Source organism: Myotis nattereri (assembly GCF_964212035.1).
Source record: "Myotis nattereri genome assembly, chromosome: 9".
NCBI lineage: Eukaryota > Metazoa > Chordata > Mammalia > Chiroptera > Vespertilionidae > Myotis > Myotis nattereri.
Window position 1 is genome coordinate 46,527,060 of NC_138084.1, and position 20,552 is coordinate 46,547,611.

Here is a 20,552-nt window from a genome sequence, read left to right on the forward strand (position 1 = left end):
TTGTTCCGGCCCTCCGGTCCAGTTTAAGAACCCATTGTGGCCCTCGAGTCAAAAAGTTTGCCCACCCCTGTGGGTTTAAATATTCAGTAAACCACATTGTAACAAGATGTGCTGTCATCCAGCCTTCGTTGTTTCATTTTATAGGCCACAGGCAGAATATAATTAGCATCATTCTTAAGGGCCCTAGGACTTTTGGACTGGTAAATGAGCATTAAAGTCAGCACCTGCTTAGGCCCTAACAGGAGAATCAGCCTGTCCTTTGAAGCCAGGCATTGACTTCTCCTCTCTAGCTGTGAAAGTCCTAGGTGGCATCTTTTCAGCATGCCTTCCTCACTCACTACTGTTTCATCTACACTGAAAACCTGCTATTTAGGGTAGCCACCTTCATTCATTATCTCAGCTAGATCTTCTGGATAACTTGCTGTAGCTTCTACATCAGCGCTTGCTGCTCCACCTTGCACTTTTATATTATGAAAACAGTTTATTTCCTTAAACCTCACAAACCTCTACCAGCTTCAAACTTCTGAAGCTTTCGAAACTCTCTTGGTCTTCATAGAATTGAAGAGAGTTAAGGTTTTGTTCTGGAATAAGCTTTTCCTTAAGGAAATGTTGTGGCTGGCTTGATCTTTTATCCAGACCACTAAAAGTTTCTCCATATCACCTTAGCCGGTTTGGCTCAGTGGATAGAGCGTTGGCCTGTGGATTGGGGGGTCCCGGGTTCAGTTCTGGTCAAGAGCATGTATCTTGGTTGTGGGCACGTCCCCAGTGGGGGGTGTACAGGAGGCGGCTGATCGATGTTTCTCTCTCATCGATGTTTCTAACTCTCTATCCCTCTCCCTCCCTCTCTGTAAAAAATCAATAAAATATCTATTTAAAAATAATAATTAAAAAATACAGTATTTTTTAAGAAAATTTTCTCCATATCAGCAATAATGCTGGTTTGCTTCCTTACCATTCATGTGTTCACTGAAGTAGCACTTTTAATGTCCTCCAAAAACTTTTCCTTTGCATTCACTTCACTAACTATTTGGTGCAACAGGCCTACCTCTTAGGCAGTCTTGGTTTTTGACATGCCTTCCTCACTACTAATTATTTCTAGGTTTTCATTTAAAGTGAGAGATGTGTGGCCCTTCCTTTCACTTGAATACTTAGAGGCCATTGTAGTGTTAAAAATTGGCCTAATTTCAAAATTGTTGTGTCTCAGGGAACAGGGAGGCCCTAGATGAGGGAGAGAGATGAGGGAGCAACAGGCTGGTGGAGCAATCAGAACCACATTTATCAATTAAGTTTGCCATTTTATATGGGCACACTTTGTGGCACTCCAAACAATTACAATAGTAACATCAAAGACCACTCATCACAGTCCACTATAACAAATATAGTAATAACGAAAAAGTTTAAAATATGAAAATTACAAAATTTGACACAAAGACATAAACTGATCAAATACTTGCTCAATGCAGGGTTGCCACAAACCTTCAATTTGTAAAAAATGCAGTATCTGCAAAGTGCAATAAAGCAAAGCACAATAAAACAAGGTATGTCTGTATACTTAAAAGTATTAAAAGCAGGGTTTTGAAGAGATGATTGTACAAACATCTTGATAGCATTATTCATAACTAGAGGCCCGGTGCACAAAAATTTGTGCACTCGGGTGGGTCCCTCAGCCCGGCCTGTGCCCTCTCGCAGTCTGGGGCCCCTCGGGGGCCCCTTCCCCTGGCTGCTGGCACCAGTTTTCCTCCGGTGCCCGGAACCCAGGCCTTTGCTCTTCGCCAGGAGGGGCTTAGCTCCTCACTGCTCGCTGCTCGCCGTGTGCGGGCCCCGGGGGCGTGGCGGAGGCCGGTGCAGCGGGCTTCCCTTTGCTCTTCGCTCGCCATGCCGGCCTTTGCTCGCTGCTCCTGCCCAGGGCCAGCCAGCTTCACTCCATTGCTTGGCGCCTACGTATGCAAATTAACCACCATCTTTGTTGGTGGTTAATTTGCATATCACCCTGATTAGCCAATGGGAAGCACAGCAAAGGTACGGTCAATTACCCTTTTGCCTTTTATTAGATAGGATAGCTAAAATGCATCTAATAAATATATAAGCAAACTGTAGAATATACATATAGTAAATATTATTCGGCCTTAAAAATGAAGTAAATTCTGGAATGTTGAATTTAACACAAATGAATCTTGAGGACCTTATGCTAAGTGAAAGAATCCAATCTCAAAAAGATAAATACTATATAATTCTACATATATGAGTCAAAATCATAGCGACAGAAAGTAGAATGATAGTCACCAAGGCCTAGGGGTGGGAGTAGGGGAATGCAGTGTTCTTATTTAATGAATATAGAATTTGAGTTTATAAAAATGAAAAGAGTTATTAGGTAGATGGATGGTGTGATTGCAAAATTTTATAAATGTATATTAAAACCACTGAACTACACATTTAAAATTGATTAAAATAGTAAATTTCATGTTATATGTATTTTATCAAAATTTAAAAAATTAAAAGAAGGAAATTGGAGTAAACTATAGACTTTTAGTTTAAAAAATTATGTTCACATGAAAATCTGTACACAAATGTTCATAACATCTATATATATAAAAGCCTAAGTGACCAAATGACTGAACAACCAACCAACCAACCAACCAAATGATCAGTTGCTATGATGCACACTGACCACCAGAGGACAGACCTCATTGCACTGGATCGGGCTCCCTCCTGTCTGGATCGGGCCTGCGGGGATCAGGCCCAAACCAGCTATTCGACATCCCCCGGGGGATCCTGGATTGCAAGAGGGCACAGGCCAGGATGAGGGACCCCACCGATGCACGAATCCGTGCACTGGGCCTCTAGTTTATTTATAATAGCTCATAAATGGAAAGAATCATATATGCGTAAGCTGGTGAATTATTAAAGAAACTTTAGTACATTCATACAATGGACTACTACTCAGCAACAAAAAAGAACACACCATTATCACATGCCACAACTGGATGGATCTCAAGAGAATTATCTGTAAAAATTACAATCACAACAGGCTACATACTACAAAATCCTATTTATGTAAAATTTTGGAAAAGACAAAATTATAGAAATGGAGAACAGGTTGGTCATTGCAAGGAGTTGGGATCTGAGGAGAGGAGAAGTGGATGAAGATAATTTCCAGGGCACCGCATGTAAAAATGGTGATGAGAAAAGCAGCAGCTAATGATTATATTCTTAATTTGCCCAGTATGTTGCTATGTGTATACAAACAGTCCTAAGGTTACGTCAGACTCGACATATGTCGTTTTGTGGTTACATCAGCATCTCCCATTTATTTATATAAAAAAAAAGTTCCATCATTTAGACATGTGTACATATGTGCTTTATGTTTTTTATTATTTATTTACCACAAGTAAAGGTCAGGAATTGTTATCTTTTAAATTTTTTTTTACTGTTTCACTTCATTACTGCTGTGTATGTGCTCCATGTGAGTGATGTAGGTGTTTATGTAGGTGGGTTCCAACTTACAGCGAAAATCGCGTTATGTCGCGCCATAGGAACGGATCTCTGATGTAACCCGAGGACCTACTATAATATGAATTATCTGATTTAATCTTTTAATCATTCTACGATGTTACTGTTGTTAATTTACCAATAAGAACACTGACAATGAGAAACTGTCCAGAGTCTTATGTGTAGCTGATGAATAGGCCAGGATTTGAAAAAGAGACCTGTGGTCTACCAACCACATAGCATGAACATAATAAATGCCCAATAAATAGAAGCTATTAAAATTCTTTCTCAACTACTAGATTAATCTAAATTATGACTGGAAGGAAAACATTTTACAGCAATTTTCTATCTGAAAAAAAAGTAAAAGGAAATAGCAATACAATCACAATAGAGGCATAGTTGGGAAAAAATGAATCTTCTGATTGGAAAATAGAGGTAAGACATACATAATAATTCAATGCAACAAGAAAAAAATATATATTTTGTGATCAACCACGACCATGGTCAAAAAGGCAGGAAGAGTAGAAACAGAAACAGAGGTGCATCCAATGGCCTCATTCATGGTTTGAGATGCAAAAAGGGTGTGGAAATCAGCTGCTAAAATATTCGCTGCTAGTATTAGTGGAGGAAATGGTGTGCCTGCACGTAAGGCGCATAAGGGAAATGAATCCAACACAATTATAGTAATCAGTCATTAGTGAACGTTGTAGTTATTAATAATTATGTATAACAGGATATTGTAAAAATTAAGTTACGAAATTTTTATTAAAACATATTTACATAACATTATATTGGCTGGGCCACAAAAATATTCATTGTGGGCCATATGCGGCCCGCGGGCTGCGAGTTTGACATGCTTGATCTACAAGGTTGGTCAGGTTCAACTGCTATGCTCCAGGGACATACTACCCACCTCCCAACCTCTACCATAAATACTGAGATAGACATAACAGATGTTGCTCAATTTTAGAGTCAAGAATCACACGTACAACATGATGGATAAACATTTTTCTGAAGGGATGTTTTGGTGGAGGGACATTAAGATCAAACATCACAAATTTATTTGTCTTCTGTGCAAGTTCCAATAAATCACTTAGTTTTGGAATCTGATTTCTTGCTTTTTCTCTATCAGCCTCTGATAAGGGTTTTATATTGTAAAATGGTTTGAGCTAAAAAATAAACAAATACAAAAGAGAATGCATTGGTTTCCATTAGAAGCATTTACAATGCTCCTGCTACTAGTATATAGCTCCACTTCTAGCCCTACTATGTGTTGCTCCATGACCATTCAACCCATCAGGACCTCTGAAATACTGTCCTGAGCCAAGGAGAGAAATTAAATGTAATCTCCATAGGTAATTAAATGTAATCTCCATAGGTAATTAAATGTAATCTCCATACATAATTTGGAATGATTGAGTTTATATCAAAGAACCTGTTGTATTTCCACTGAAAGACTTTCATGTTCCTGTCTTGACCTTCCTTTCAGCCTGTATTCTATAACTCAAGGTAATACAATCCCTTTTCAGTTGCATTGGCTTCCAACATTTGCCTCACTGTTCTAGAAATAGGCTTTGGCTTAAGACTGAACTGGAGTCAATCCCAGCTCTATCACTCACTTGCCTTCTTTGCCATTACCACCTGTTAAAAATCCTACCCTTAAACTGCAAAGCCCAGTCCAAATGCTACTTCTTTCATGAAGACTTAAGTATTCCTGAACTAAAGAGACTTTGATGGTGTTAAACTCCAACGGCCCATTTTTGTGCCTCTGTATTTGTATGTCTCATTCTGTCCTCTATAGTTATCTGTGGTTATCTTAGACCAGATTCAAATCCTGGCTTCATATGCTTCTTGCTGTGTAATTGGTAGAACCATTTACATTCTCCCAGTCTTCATTGCCCAAACCAGAAAGTAGAGGATGGGGGGTGAGGGTAAGCTATCTACTTCTCAAGATTATTCTGAAGATTAAATATGATAAAACTAGAGGCCCAGTGCACGAATTCGTGCACCTTGAAAGGAACTGTGGGCCGCGAGGCTGCAGTGGGCACAGGGGCAGGTCTTGGCCCATCCTCCACACCCCCATCCAGTCCCTCCCACCACGACCTCCAGTCCCCTGTCTGCTGGCACCCTCACTCCCAATGCTGCTGCTCCCACTCACTGACGGTCCTGGCCGTATTTGCACCCACTGATGGCGCAAAGCGATTAGGGCCGGCGCCAGCAGTGGGTGTGAGCGGCGGCTGCTGCCCCGATTGCCCCTCAGGATCAAGGGGAGGTGGAGAAGCCCTGAGGGGTGATTGGGACCGGCAGCTGCTGCTTGTACCACTGATGGCGCCGAGCGATCGAGCAGGGACAGTGCTGGGCGCCGGCAGTGGGTGTGAGTGGTGGCTCCAGTGCCAACAGCAGGTGCAAGCAGGGTCAGCACCGGCAGCAGGTGTGAGTGCCGGGCGGGACTGCGGTGTGCAGAAGCAAAGAATTTTCAGTAACCACCAGAGGCTGGCCCTGATGACAGCAATCGGCGCTCCGCCTTGGTCTGGCACCCTTGCTCACCTGCTCCACCATCCCGCCACAGCCAACGCCCTCCATGTTCCACACTCTGCTGCCTGCTGCCGATGCTCGCCATGTTGCGTGCATGTCCTCTGGTGGTCAGCGCACATCATAGTGACTAGTTCTTTGGTTTTTCCGCCGTTTGGTCTACTTGCATATTAGGGTTTTCTATATTTATATATGTGCAGGATCTAGGAGCAGGGGTGGGCAAACATTTTGACTCGAGGGCCACAATGGGTTCATAAACTGGGCCGGAACAAAAGCATGGATGGAGTGTTTGTGTGAACTAATATAAATTCAAAGTAAACATCATTACATAAAAGGGTACAGTCTTTTTTTTTTTTTTAGTTTTATTCATTTCAAATGGGCCAGATCCGGCCCACGGGCCGTAGATTTTAGGAGCATGTTCAGTACATAGAAAAGTGCACAATTCACTTAGTTCCCTTACTCTCTACTGCCTCAACTGGAATGTAACACCCTCACAGAAGAAACTGTCCATTTTTCTTTGCAATACACAGCATTTCATCCTACATCTCAGTCCATACTTGTATTAGTTAAATGTAACAGATGGCTGCTTTTATTATCGTTTACCAGTTGTAGATTTTTTGTGGGTGAAGTCAGTGAAGCAAGCAGTAGCCACCTCACATTAACGTAACTCAATCTCTTTCTCTCTGCACAACTTTATTTCATTCTCACTCTCACCCTTTCCACTTCTTCTCCTTGCTTTGACCTCTTTAAAAAGCTGCCATTTCTCACCTTTTTCTCAGGATATATATACAATCACATTTCACAATATCCCCATGCTAGACTGTAAGGCAGATCACAGAAGCTGAATTAAACATAATCTATATCTGAGCTGAGGTCTATCGCAGTGGTTCTCAACCTTCCTAATGCCGCGACCCTTTAGTACAGTTCCTCATGTTGTGGTGACCCCCCAATTTCATGTTACAAATTGAACATAATTAAAGCATAGTGATTAATCACAAAAACAATATGTAATTATGTATGTGTTTTCCGATGGTCTTAGGCAACCCCTGTGAAAGGGTCATTCGACCCCCAAAGGGGTCGCGACCCACAGGTTGAGAACCGCTGGTCTATCATGAGGGTTTTTTTCATCCTCAAGAAAATAGAAATTTGATTCAGGATTCAAGATTTTGTTTGATTCTATACCAGATCTAGACCAACTGATTAATTTGTTAGGCCTTTATGTGGGGGAAATTGTTAAAAGAACAAGATGGGTAAGACCAAGACAGAATTTAATGACTAAGCTATGCATAATTTTGTAAGTGTCCCTGAATGGGCAAAAGGAATAGGAAATGCACACTAGGAAAACATTTATGAAGCCTTTCCTTTAAGGATAAATGTCATGAAAAATTCAAAATAGTAAAATCAAGAAAGATTAATCAACAACAGAGTTTAAAACTAGAGTCCAATAAGGTTTAAGTGGTATTATGGGGTAGATCTAACAGCTGAAGTAAATCAAGTCTTTTTTTTTTTTTTTTTGTATATGAAATAGGGGACTTAGTTAGAAAAATAAAATGGAATAGGACAGTGGTTCTCACCTTCTGGCCCTTTAAATACAGTTCCTCATGTTGTGACCCAACCATAAAATTATTTTCGTTGCTACTTCATAACTGTAATGTTGCTACTGTTATGAATCGTAATGTAAATATCTGATATGCAGGATGGTCTTAGGTGACCCCTGTGAAAGGGTCACTCGACCGCCAAAGGGGTCGCGACCCAAAGGTTGAGAACCGCTGGAATAGAACAAGACAGTTTATACTACCTCCAATATGTGGCTGAACATTTCAAAAGTCCTAGGAAGTAACAATATAGTAATGACAACAAAATAGTTCTCCACATAAAACACCTGGTTCTTCAATTAAAAACAATGCTAAAAGGTCCTCATTTCTCTATGCCAGTGATAGCAAACCTTTAGAGCTCGGCGTGTCAGCATTTCGAAAAACCCTAACTTAACTCTGGTGCCATGTGACATAAGAATTTTTTGATATTTGCAACCATAGTAAAACAAAGATTTCAATTTTGATATTTATTTTATATACTTAAATGCCATTTAACAAAGAAAAATCAACCAAAAAAATGAGTTCGCTTGTCACCTCTGACACGTGTGTCATAGGTTCGCCATCACTGCTCTATGCCTATGTTTAGAGAAATTACAACAGAAAGGACATTGGATGAGTCAATGTATCAGACTGTTTAAGAAAGCAGACCGTTATCTAAATCTGCCCAATAATGCCATTTAAAGGAAACCACTCAACAAACAATCTGAGATGTATCTGTAAATGTAGATGAACAATACAGTTTTTGTTGATAAAGATGTCACCACCTTTATTATTTCTATCAGAGAAAATCAGATCGCTCTGAGTAGCATAAAGTAGTGGTACTTTCTAACAATCCCAAGTTCTTTCCCTCATCCCAACCTATAACTATGTTGAAGCTATTGTCAGACACACTCCTTTCTTCTTTATGGCATTTTCCTATAAACTTCATTATTAGGAACCTACTTTGTAAAAAAAACCTCCAGAATAAATGTACTGGGGACAAATTATTTTTAGGAGTCACAGAAAATTCTACTGCACATTATCAAATTACTAGAGGCCCAGTGCACAAATTTGTGCACCGGTGGAGGTCCCTCAGCCTGGCCTGCGCCCTCTCACAATCCGGACCCCTCAGGGGATGTTGGACTGCTGGTTTCGGCCCAATCCCCAAGGGAAGTAGTAGTGCATGAAGCAGCAGGCGGCCGGGGAGGAGCCCGAGCCCAGGCCTGGCAAGGTGCCACTCCCACTCATCCTGACCCCGCTGTGCCTGCTGCTGCCTGTTGGTAGCGCTGCCGCCTCTCAGTAGCACTGCCATGGAGGCGGGAGAGGCTCACACCACCGCAGCTGTACTCACCAGCCGTGAGCCCAGTATCTGGCACCTGTTGGTCAGCTGAGTGGCGCTCCCGCTGTGAGAGTGCACTGACCACCAGGGGGCAGCTCCTGCATTGAGCGCCTGCCCCCTGGTGGTCAGTGTGTGTCATAGCAACCGGCTGCGTAGGGTTTTATATATATACTAGAGGCCTTGTGCACAAAATTTGTGCACTGGGGGGAGGGATGTCCCTCAGCCTAGCCTGCACCCTCTCCAATCTGGGATCTCATGGGGATCAGGCCTAAACCAGCAGTCAGACATCCCTCTCACAATCCAGGACTGCTGGCTCCCAACCACTTGCCTGCCTGCCTGATTGCCCCTAACCACTTCTGCCGGCCAGCCTGATAACCCCCTAACCACTCCCCTGCCGGCCCAATCAATGCCTAATTGCTCCCCTGCCAGCCCAATCACCCCCAACTACCCTCCCCTGCCAGCCTGGTCGCCCCCAACTGCCCTCTCCTGCTGGCCATCTTATGGCTATGGGCCCCACTATCTTTGAGGGCAGGGCAGTCAATTAGCATATTCCCTTCTTATTGGCTGTGGGCACTGCCATCTTTGAGGGTGGGGCAGTCAATTAGCATATTTCCTCCTTATTGGCTGTGGGTGCTGCCATCTTTGAGGGCGGGGCAACCAATTAGCATGTCCCCTCCTTATTGGCTGTGGGTGCTGTGAGAATTACCTATGTCAAATCATATAACCAGCCCAAGGGCAGAGTTGGAATTAGGATCCAAACCTACCCCCATGCTCTGGTCCAGGGATTTTTCAACTATGCCACATTGCCTCACTCATGATTCCCACACAGCCTCCATTTATCTTCCTCCCTATGCCCTTCTTTATAGCTCTCGTGTGACTTACAACCTCATCCCACATAATAAATATCTGTTAAATCAATTCGCTCTTCTCCATTTTTACCATCACTTCTTGAATCCAAGCCACCAAGATCTCTTACCTTGAGCCACATGCCACCACTCAGGCTTATCCACGTTCTTTATTCAGAAAAAGCAGGCATCAGCCTGACCAATAATAAAGGAGCACTTTGTTTCCCGTGGGCTAGTTTCTTTTTCTCATAAGCATAGCTCCTTTGAAGGCAGAGATGTCGCCCTGTATTAGTTGTGTCCCTTCCAATGCATCCTCCATATAATCAAATAATCATTCCAAAACATAGTTCAGACAACATCTCTAACTTGGTATCTTCGGGGACAGTTTATTCCTTACAGATAGATGTCAAATTCTAAAAACCACACAACTGTCCCATCTTCCACTCTGGCCTCATTTCCCATCACTTCTTTATTTACATCCCTGCCCCACCTAAAATAAACCTCACACCAATGCCCTTGCCTCTGCCTCCAATGCCATTTCTTTTTCCATCCCCTGCTCTTTACCTGTATAAATCTTAATCAACTTTCCCCTTCTAAATAAAGTTATGTTCAACCATTCCACTGACATATGGGTGCATATTAGCATGCAGCACGCATGTGCACACACACCCACACACTCAAAATAATAGCACTTCTCTCACCATACTGACATCGTGTGTGTACTTGTCTTTTCCTCCAATACTCTGTGAATTCCTTGAGAGTGGTAACTATGCCTGAAGCACTTCTGTTATCACCAGTCACTAGCATAGAAGCCAAATATTTGGGCAGAAAAGATACAGGGGACAGAACATTCTGCCTAATCCAGGAAAGCTTCCTATTTCCACCCCTTTCCTTGTGCTCCCTGTTTCAGGCATAAAAAGTTAGTTATCCAATTGGTCAGAATCTCACACCCTAGCTGGACCAGGTTTGCAAGTAAGTGAAGGTACATGATATGGCCACCCTCTTCTCACTTCAGTATGCTCATCATTTCATCCCTTACATCATATCGCCCACCAGCGGGTCCCACCATGTGGCTTAGAGCAAGAAGCAGGCCCTCAGTGAGGCTAGGCCACATGCCACCACTCAGCCCTGACGAGTTCTTCTTTAGGGAAAATCAGGCATTAGCCTGATCAATAAGAGAGCACCTTGCCCTGGCTGGTGTGGCTCAGTCGGTTAAGTCATTCCACGCACCAAAAAGTCACTGGTTTGATTCCTGAACAGGACACATGCCCAGGTTGCAGGCTCAATCCCCCATCAGAGTACATGCAGGGTGCAGCCAATCAATGCTTCTCTCTCTCCCTTCCTCTCTCTCTCTAAACAATAAATGAAAATAAAACACATTAACAAATAATAAAAATAAATAAAAGAACACCTTGTTTCCCAGTTGCTATTGTTGTTTTTTTCCTTTCTCATAAGCAGAGCTACTTTAGGAAACTCACAATGAAGAGAAAATTAAATATTCAGACATTCCTGTAATCCCTGGACAAAAACATCTAAATGTACTTAAACTTCACTTTTTCTTCAAGGTTCACTGAGTGAATAAAAGCAAAAGTGAGTGAATGAATAAATGAATGATAAAAGAGGTAGCACGGAAAAGGAGAAGTGAAGTCTAACAGTGAAAGAACACAAGCACATGTTTCAGTAAGGTTAATTTGGTTCCAGGATTGCGGCAGACCTTTCATGGGAGAACTAGAGCCCAAGCATGCCCAGTGCGGGAGATAATGAGCCCTCATGGTGGCAGGGACCAGCCCACGTTCCCCACATCTCAGGAAGTGTGGTCCTGCTCCTTTCCATCTCTCTGTACCAAGAGCAGCAGCAGGGTCCACATCTAGACCTTTTTCTCCAGCTTGGTTTTCCAATAGCAGCTGTAGCAGCCAGTAATGTAGGTGGCATAGCATTCGTGGTTGAAGATGTGTATAATCCATGGCTTATGCCTTTTCTGTCTTTTCTTCTGGCTCTGTACCTCAACCTTCTTGACATTCTTAAGTATGGTACACCCTTTGCTGGAATGACAAATAAAACAATAAGGATCTAGTAGCTCCTTTAATTGTTTCCTACCCCACCATTCTACAGAAAATTCCATTAAAAAATAAATGAATTTTAAAAATTATAATCTAAGATAATGCACTGAATTCAGTGCAGAAGATTAGAGCTTCATCCAACCTTTCCCAATAACTTAAGTGTTTATTGCAGTCATTGAACCATTTAGTTTTCTCACCTCTAAAATGGAACCATATTCTCTGCACCAGCCAATTAATAGATGCTGAAAGCATCATATTAGATAATATATATGAATATGTTTTTTTAACTGTTACATGCTCTTGGAATAACTTGAGAACTTAGAGGCATGGGTGAGGTATATGAAAAATACAATCTTTGACTAATAAGTGACTCTCACACACACAGTTGCCTGCCCCTTCCATTTCTCTCCTCTCACATATGTAATCGGTAAGAGTCCACCTCAATTAAGAATTATGGAATATTCAAAATAGCAATGGCTGAATTAAATTCATACAACTCAGTATCAAAAAACAATGTGATTAAGAAATAGATGACCTGACCATAGCAGGTTTGGCTCAATGGATAGAGCATCGGCCTGCAGACTGAATGGTCCCAGGTTCGATTCCAGTCAAGGGCACATCCATGGGTTGCGGGCTCGATCCCAGGTTGGGCTGCAGGAGGCAGCCAGTCAATGATTCTCTCTCATCATTGATGTTTCTGTTTTTCTCTCTCTCCCTTCCTCTCTGAAATCAATAAAAATATATTTAAAAAAAGAAAGAGATGACCTATATAGACATTTACAATTGTAAAAGTAACATGTATGACAACAATATTCAAAGGCAGGGAAATTGCTTCTAGATGTGTGGGAATCATGTCTAAACTTAGGAGGCATTACTTTGTACTATGATGAAATATAATTTAATATTTCATATACCTTGTATATGCTATTTATTAATATTCCATTATCAGGATAATGCCATGTACCAATCAAAGAAAAAACCTCAGTCACATATAAAAATAGGCATTTATGATTCACACATCTGAGCTGAACAGTTATCTGTTCTGCTGCTCTAGAATGGCCTCGGCTTGGATGACTGGGGTGACCCAGTGCTGCTCCATGTGTCACTCAACCAGACTAGCCTAAGCATATTGTCACGGAGATGGAAAACGGCCAAGAAAGCAAGTTCCCATATGCAAGTTCCCATTTACAGCCTCTGCTTCAAGGGATGTTGTGTGGTCTAAGGCAAAAGCAGACCTGGTCAACTCATGGTAGGAGAGCACCATAGAGTTACTTGGCAAAGGGTGTGAACACAAAAGGTGTAACTAAAGGAAGGGCGAGAACTGGGGTCATATCTCACTATGTTACCAACAGATTTGAAAACCTCGAGGGAAAAAGCATTAGTAGAGACAAAGAGGGATATTTCATAATGATTTTTTAAAAGAATTTTCAATTTATAGGCACCTAATCACATAGTCTCTCTATGGAAAAAGACAAATCCACTATCATGGTGGGAGATCTGTCAATAAAGGACATATTAAGCAGACAAAAAAAGTCTGTAAAAATATGAGATTCTAACAACTTGATTAACAAACTAACCTAACAATTATCAAACACTATACTCAATGACTGCAGAATGTGCATTCTTTTCAATTGGAAATAGGACATTTATCAAAATGATATATTAAGCCACATAACTGGTTTTAATAAACTTCTAAACATTGAAATCTTTTTTTTAAATATATTTTATTGATTTTTTACAGCGAGGAAGGGAGAGAGATAGAGGGTTAGAAACATCGATGAGAGAGAAACATTGATCAGCTGCCTCCTGCACATCTCCCACTGGGGATATGCCCGCAACCCAGGTACATGCCCTTGACTGGAATCGAACCTGGGACCTTTCAGTCCGCAGGCCGACGCTCTATCCACTGAGCCAAACCGGTTTCGGCTAAACATTGAAATCTTAAGAGTGTGTTTTCTACTACATTGCAGTTATACCAGAAGCCCATAAGAAGAAAATGATAACTGAAAATTCCACATTTGGAGATTAAAAACCATTATTTTAATTTTTAAATGTTTCTTTTACAGTTTACATTCAATATTACATTAGTTTCAAGTGTACAGCATAGTGCTTAAACATTTCTGTAACTTATGCAGTGATCCCACCTATAATTCTAGCCCTCACCTGGCAGCATACACAGTTATTACAATACTATTGACTATATTTCCTGTGCTGTACTTTACATCCCGGGACTATTCTGTAACTGCCAATTTGTGCTTCTTAATTCCTTCACCTTTTCCACCCAGCTCCCCAACCCTCTCCATCAGGCAACCATCAGTTTGTTCTCTGCATCTATGAATCTGTTTTGTTTGTTCTTTATGTTTTAGATTTCACACATTAATGAAAACCTATGCTATGTGTCTTTCTCTGTGTGACTTATTTCCCTTATCATGATACCCTCTTGCTCCATTGTTTAGTGTAAATGATAACATCTCATTCTTTTTTATGACCAACTAATATTGCATTGTATTTAGAGGGTGACCCAAAAAACTGTATACACACTTTGAATAATTATAAAGTCAGTGTTTATTAATATACAGATCATTTTCAAAATTTAAAAGAATCTACAGAAATGAATAATTTTTTTGGTCAATGCCTGTTTTCAAATTGATGACCTTTCTGGTCCAGACACTGCTGATAACACAAAGTAACGGAATTGCAAACACCAAGAATCATTTTTTTCGGTATTAGTGCACCTTCAATTCATCAACCGTTGCCGGTTTTGTATGGTAAACTTTCTCTTTTATGTGTCCTCATAAAAAAATCTAGTGGATAAATTTTCTTTGTTCAAAGACTAGTCTGGCTCCACCCATTATTTCAAATCTGTTAAACCTGAAAAGGAGTGAAAATTAAGTGAGTTATCAGCTGTTAAAGTGTGTATACATTTTTTGGGGACACCTTGTATGTACCACATCTTCTTTATCAATTGTCTATCAATGGGCTTGGGTTGCTCGCATATCTTGGGTATTGTAAGTAATGCTGCATTGAACATAATAGGAATGCATATACCTTTTTGAATTCGTGTTTTGGATTTCTTCAGATAAATACCCACAAGAAGGATTGCTGAATTATATGGTAGTTGTACATTTTTTTAATTTTTTAGGTTGAAATATATATTTATTTTTAATTCACAAAGATACTCGTAAATTATAAAAATGTTTTCCAAAAATAACTGACCCCAGTTTACATATCCAACAAAGTTTATGAAAAGTACTGAGTATTTTGTCTTTTAAAATTTTTGCCAAATTGATGAAGGTAAAATATATATATATACTAGAGGCCTAGTACACGAATTCGTGCACCAGTGAGGGCCCTCAGCCTGGCCTGCAGGATTGGGCCAAAACTGGCTCTCCGACATCCCTCAAGCGGTCCTGGATATTGAGAGGTGCAGGCCAGGCCGAGGGAACCCAATGGAGCATGATCAGGGCTGGGGAGAGACGCAGGAGGTTGGCCAGCAGGGGAGGGACCGCAGGAGGGCTCCAGGGCGTGTCCGGCCCTTCTCGCTCAGTCCTGATCTGCCAGACCCCAGCAGCAAGCTAACCTACTGGTCGAACATCTGCCCCCTGGTGGTCAATCCTCATCATAGTGAGCAGTTGAGTGGCCTTAGCATATCATTAGCATATTATGCTTTGATTGGTTGAACGGCCGACTGGTTGACTGGACACTTAGCATATTAGGCTTTTATTATATAGGATATTTTTTTAAATTTTTATTTTTTTAAATTTTATTTTATTGTTTAAAGTATTACAAATAGTAGTACATATGTCTCCTTTTTTCCCCATTGACCTTGCCCCAGCCTCCCCTACCCCCCTGCACATGCTCTCACCCCCCACACCCAGTGTCTTGGGCCCATTGGTTATGCTTATATGCATGCATACAAGTCCTCTGGTTGATCTCTTAACTGCCACAAACCCTCCCCTGCCTTCCCACTGTAGTTTGACAGTCTGTTCGATGCTTCTTTGCCTCTGTATCTATTTTTGTTCATCACTTTATTATGTTCTTTATATTCACTGCATGGGAGAACATATTTGCCAATGTTATCACCGATAAGGGTTCAATCTCCAACATTTACAGGGGACTCATACAACTTAACAAAAGGAAGATAAACAATCCAATCAAAAAATGGGCAAAAGACCTAAATAGACACTTTTTGAAAGAGGACATACAGAAGGCCAGGAGACATATGAAAACATGCTCAAAGTCACTAATCATTCAAAAGATGCAAATCAAAACGACAATGAGGTGCCATCTCACACCCGTCAGAATGGCTATCATCAACAAATCAACAAACAACAAGTGCTGGTGAGGATGCGGAGAAAAAGGAACCCTCATGCACTGCTGGTGGGAATGCAGAATGATGCAGCCACTGTGAAGAACAGTATGGAGTTTCCTCAAAAAATTAAAAATGGAACTCCCATTTGACCCAGTAATACCACTTCTAGGAATATATCCCAAGAAACTAGAAACACCAATCAGAAAGGATATATGCACCCCTATGTTCATAGCAGCATAATTCACCATAGCTAAGATTTGGAAACAGCCTAAGTGCCCATCAGCAGATGAGTGGATTAAAAACCTGTGGTACATATACACAATGGAATACTATGCTGCGGTAAAAAAGAAGGAACTCTTACCATTTGCAACAGCATGGATGGAACTGGAGAGCATTATGCTAAGTGAAATAAGCCAGTCAGAGAAAGATAAATACCACATGATCTCACTCATTTGTGGAATATAGAGAACAACATAGACTGATGAACAGGGACAGATCCAAAGACGGAGAAACAGCGATCAGACTATCAATCCCCAGAGGGAAAGTAGGGGAGGGTGGGGGTAAGGGGAAGAGATCAACTAAAGGAACTCTTACCATTCCCAACAGCATGGATGGACATGAAGAGCATTATGCTAAGTGAAATAAGCCAGTCTGAGGAAGATAAATACCACACGAACTCACTCATTTGTGGAATGTATATTTTATTTTTTTGAGGAACCTGCATAATTACACACATTTTTTTTAAATCCATGGTCAAAGGAAAAAAAAAATCACAATGGAAATAAGAAAAAAAGTCTGAACTAGTTGATGATGAAACTACACAAACTTGGTGTCTTTGTTGCAAATATCGAATTATCCAAGAAAAATGTTTTGAACAAACAACTTTGACTAAGAGGATGGTAAACGGTTTGTATACTGGATAAAAGGCAGCATTTTAACCAGAATAATTAGCACACCATTTCCCACGTATCTGCATGCCCTTTATATTTGAGTCTACCAGCCCGGTAGCCAAGTCCACACTGAAATTTCAATAACGTGTGTTTTTTTTTTCGGGGGGCGGGGAGCTACGATCAATAAATACTGCTTCCTTTCCAGAGCTCTTCTGGTTTCCAATCCCATACGTCCGACATACTGAAATGTCCACTTGCATTTCTCATGCGACTCTCAAATGTAATATTCCAAAACCGAACACCTGATTTTCCCTCCAGGACAAGTTCCTCCCCAAGTTCCTCCCATCTCAGGAGAGGGCACCACTGTTCATCCAGGTGCTGGTGTCCAAAACCCGGGGGTTCCCGGTGAGTGTGGCTCAGTGGTTGACCCCAGTCCCAAGAACCAAGAGGTCCCGGGTTGATTCCCCGGCGGGGCACACGCCAGGGTGTCTGTCCGCTGGGTCCCCAGCAGGGGGCGCGCAGGAGGCAGCCAATGGGTGATGCTTCCCTCTCATCCATGTTTCTCCCTCTCTTTTCCTCTCTCTTTAAAAATCAGTAAAAAAAAAAAAAAAACCCCAAAAACCCCACATGTTTTTTAAAACCCAGGGCGCGCCTGCCAGGATGGAGGGCCTAGAAAAGACAGCCTCCCGCCATAAGCCAGGAACCCGGACAGAGCTCCTTACACACGATGCTCAGACGCTGGGCACCGCGCAGCTGGGCTGTGACCCCCAGACAAAGGCGCCAGGCCCTCCACACCTGCGGGGACTTCCCGATAGGCCCACCCGGAGGCCGGCCTGGGCCTGCGGTCCCCCCCCGCCCAAAGGTGGCCCCCAGGGCCCGCACAGGTGGAAGCCCTTGGGCCTCAGCTGCCCCACCAGCCCCGCAGGTAATGGCAGCCCCGGGGCCAACCGACCTGGGGAGCCGACTGAGCCCACGGGCCGCGGGTCTGACTGCCAACCTGATCAGGAACGTAGCTCCTGTTTCGGAAGATGTTAGTGGGAAGCGGGGAGCTGGACACTTGACTTACCGTGACTTCACAGCCCAAGCTCAGGCCTGGGCCTCGCACTGACCAGACCAGCGTCTCTCAAGATGGAGACCGGGCTGAGGACGCGCCTGCGGGCCGGGGGCGTGGCCGGGGCGTGGCCAGGGCGTGGCCTCCGAGGCTCCCTCAGCTGCCGGGAGGCTGCAGTGAAGCCCAACCCCCACCTTAGCTTGCAGAGCACATCTGAAATGTGCCTTTCAGGCTGTACAGTACTCCCTGCTTGATTCTGCTTTGGTTCTTATAAAAATAACAAGTATAAACTTGTTAATCATTCAGTTTAGGCATTAAATATTTTTTGCAGCCTGGTTATTTGGGTTTTTTTTCCTAACCTGCTTAAAACTAGCCTGTTCTAGTTTTGTTTAATCTTTGATTCCTCTATTTCTCTAGCTTTGACCTGAGTTCTGAGCACTAAACCCAGCTGCCTGGGTCCTTGACAGATGGCTGAGAGCAGATAGAACGTTGGAGGGTGTTCTGGGCAGAATCCTTAGATGGCACATTGATTCAAGCCCAAAATCCTGAGCAGAAAATCCAGCCGTGCTGTGCCCAGAGTTCTGACGTATAGAGAAATTTGTGCTATTTTAAGCCACAATGTTTGTGGTAATTTATTATGTAGCAATAGAAAACTAACACAGAGGAGACAGATATGTTCAGTGCCAATATAAAATTAGACAGGTAGCAATTGTCTATGAGTTTCAGAGTTATCTTGTCTCCATCACTCTGCAGATATCGTTTTTTAAAAAGGCATGAAAATATGCTGTTAAGCTGCCTAAGCATGAAGAATATTCCATTATCTGAGTGGAGGCTAGATATCCCAGCAATAAACAGTCATCCCTATAATGGAAGGGTCACAGGACAGTCAATGCTTCTGCTTTGGCATCCAACTAATCAGACAACTTTAAGATTGCAGAGGGGCAATCGGTTAACAATTCCTCAGGCCTCATCAGACTAACCAGTTTACCATTGCAATCTCAAAGTGAACAGGTAGTCTGGGTTCTCATCACTCCCATACCATCATCTAACATTCCTTCTCTCTTACACATAAGCAACCCAATTTCAGTAACTGCATGGAGGATCTCCTGTACCTTTATTTTCTTACACAAAACAATATTGGGGGGTCACCAATCTTAATACATTGACCCCTTGATCTAAAAGCCGTAAGCTGACAGCATCTTTTGCCTGAAGGTGGGGCTGGGGAGGTTGATGGTTGACTTCATGTGTCAACTTGACTGGGCCATAAGATGCCCAGTATAGTATCTGGTTAAACATTATTTCTGGGTGTATTTGCAGGGTGTTTCCACAAGAGATTAGCATTTGAATTGAAGGGCCGAGTAAAGTAGATGGCCCTCCCCAGTGTTGGTGAGCATCATCCAATTAGTTGAGGGGCTAAATAGAAAACGGTGGAGGAAGGTTGCTTTCTGCTAGATTACTGATCTTCTGGGACACTGATCTTCTGCCCTTGGTGCTCCTGGTTCTGACATCAGACTTTGACTGAAATCTACACCATTGGCTCTCTGACTGTCAGACTTTTAAACAACTGGTTTTTCTGGGTCTCCAACTTGCAGACACAGATCATGAAACTTCTCAGGCTCCATAACTGCTTGAGCCAATCTATACTAATAAAAGGGTAATAGGCTAATTAGACCAGATAGACCAGACAAATTCTGGACGTCCTTCCTGACAAAGCTGGGGCCCAGGTGGCACCACCTGGGGTCCCGGGTGCCTGCGGCCGGTCAAAGGGAGGGAAGCCCAGGTCCTGGTTGCTTGCGGCCGGCCAGAAGAGGGAAGCCTAGGTCATGGGTGCGGGGGCCAAGGCAGAGGCAGTTAAGGGTGATTAGGCAGGCAGGCAAGCGGTTAGGGAAGATAAGGCAGGCAAGCGAGCAGTTAGGAGCCAGAGGTCCCAGATTGCGAGAGGGATGTGCAACTGTCAGTTGCAGGATCAGACCTAAACCAGCAGTCGGACATCCCACAAGGGATGTGAGAGGGTACAGGCCGGGCTGAGGGACACCCTCCCATGCATGAATTTTGTGCACCAGGCCTCTAGTCTATATATATAAAACATTAATATGCAAATAGACTGAAAGGCAGAACAACCAAACAACTGGTTGCTATGACAGGCACAGACCACCAGGGGTGCAGGCAGAACATGGCAGGCATCAGCAGCAGGTGGCAGAGCGCGGAACATGATTGGCGTTGGCTGTGGCAGGATGGTGGAGCAGGTGAGTGGGGATGCAGACTAAGGTTAGGCACGGGTCGCTGCCATGGGGGTGAGCCTCCGGTGGTTACAGAAAATTCTTTGCTCCCACGTGCCACGGTCCCACTGGGCGCTCGCACCTGCTGCTGGCACCAGAGCTGCTGCTTGCACCCACTGCCAGCGCCCTGTGCCGGCCCTGATCAGTTGGCGCCGTCAGCGGGTTCAAGTGGCGACTGCCG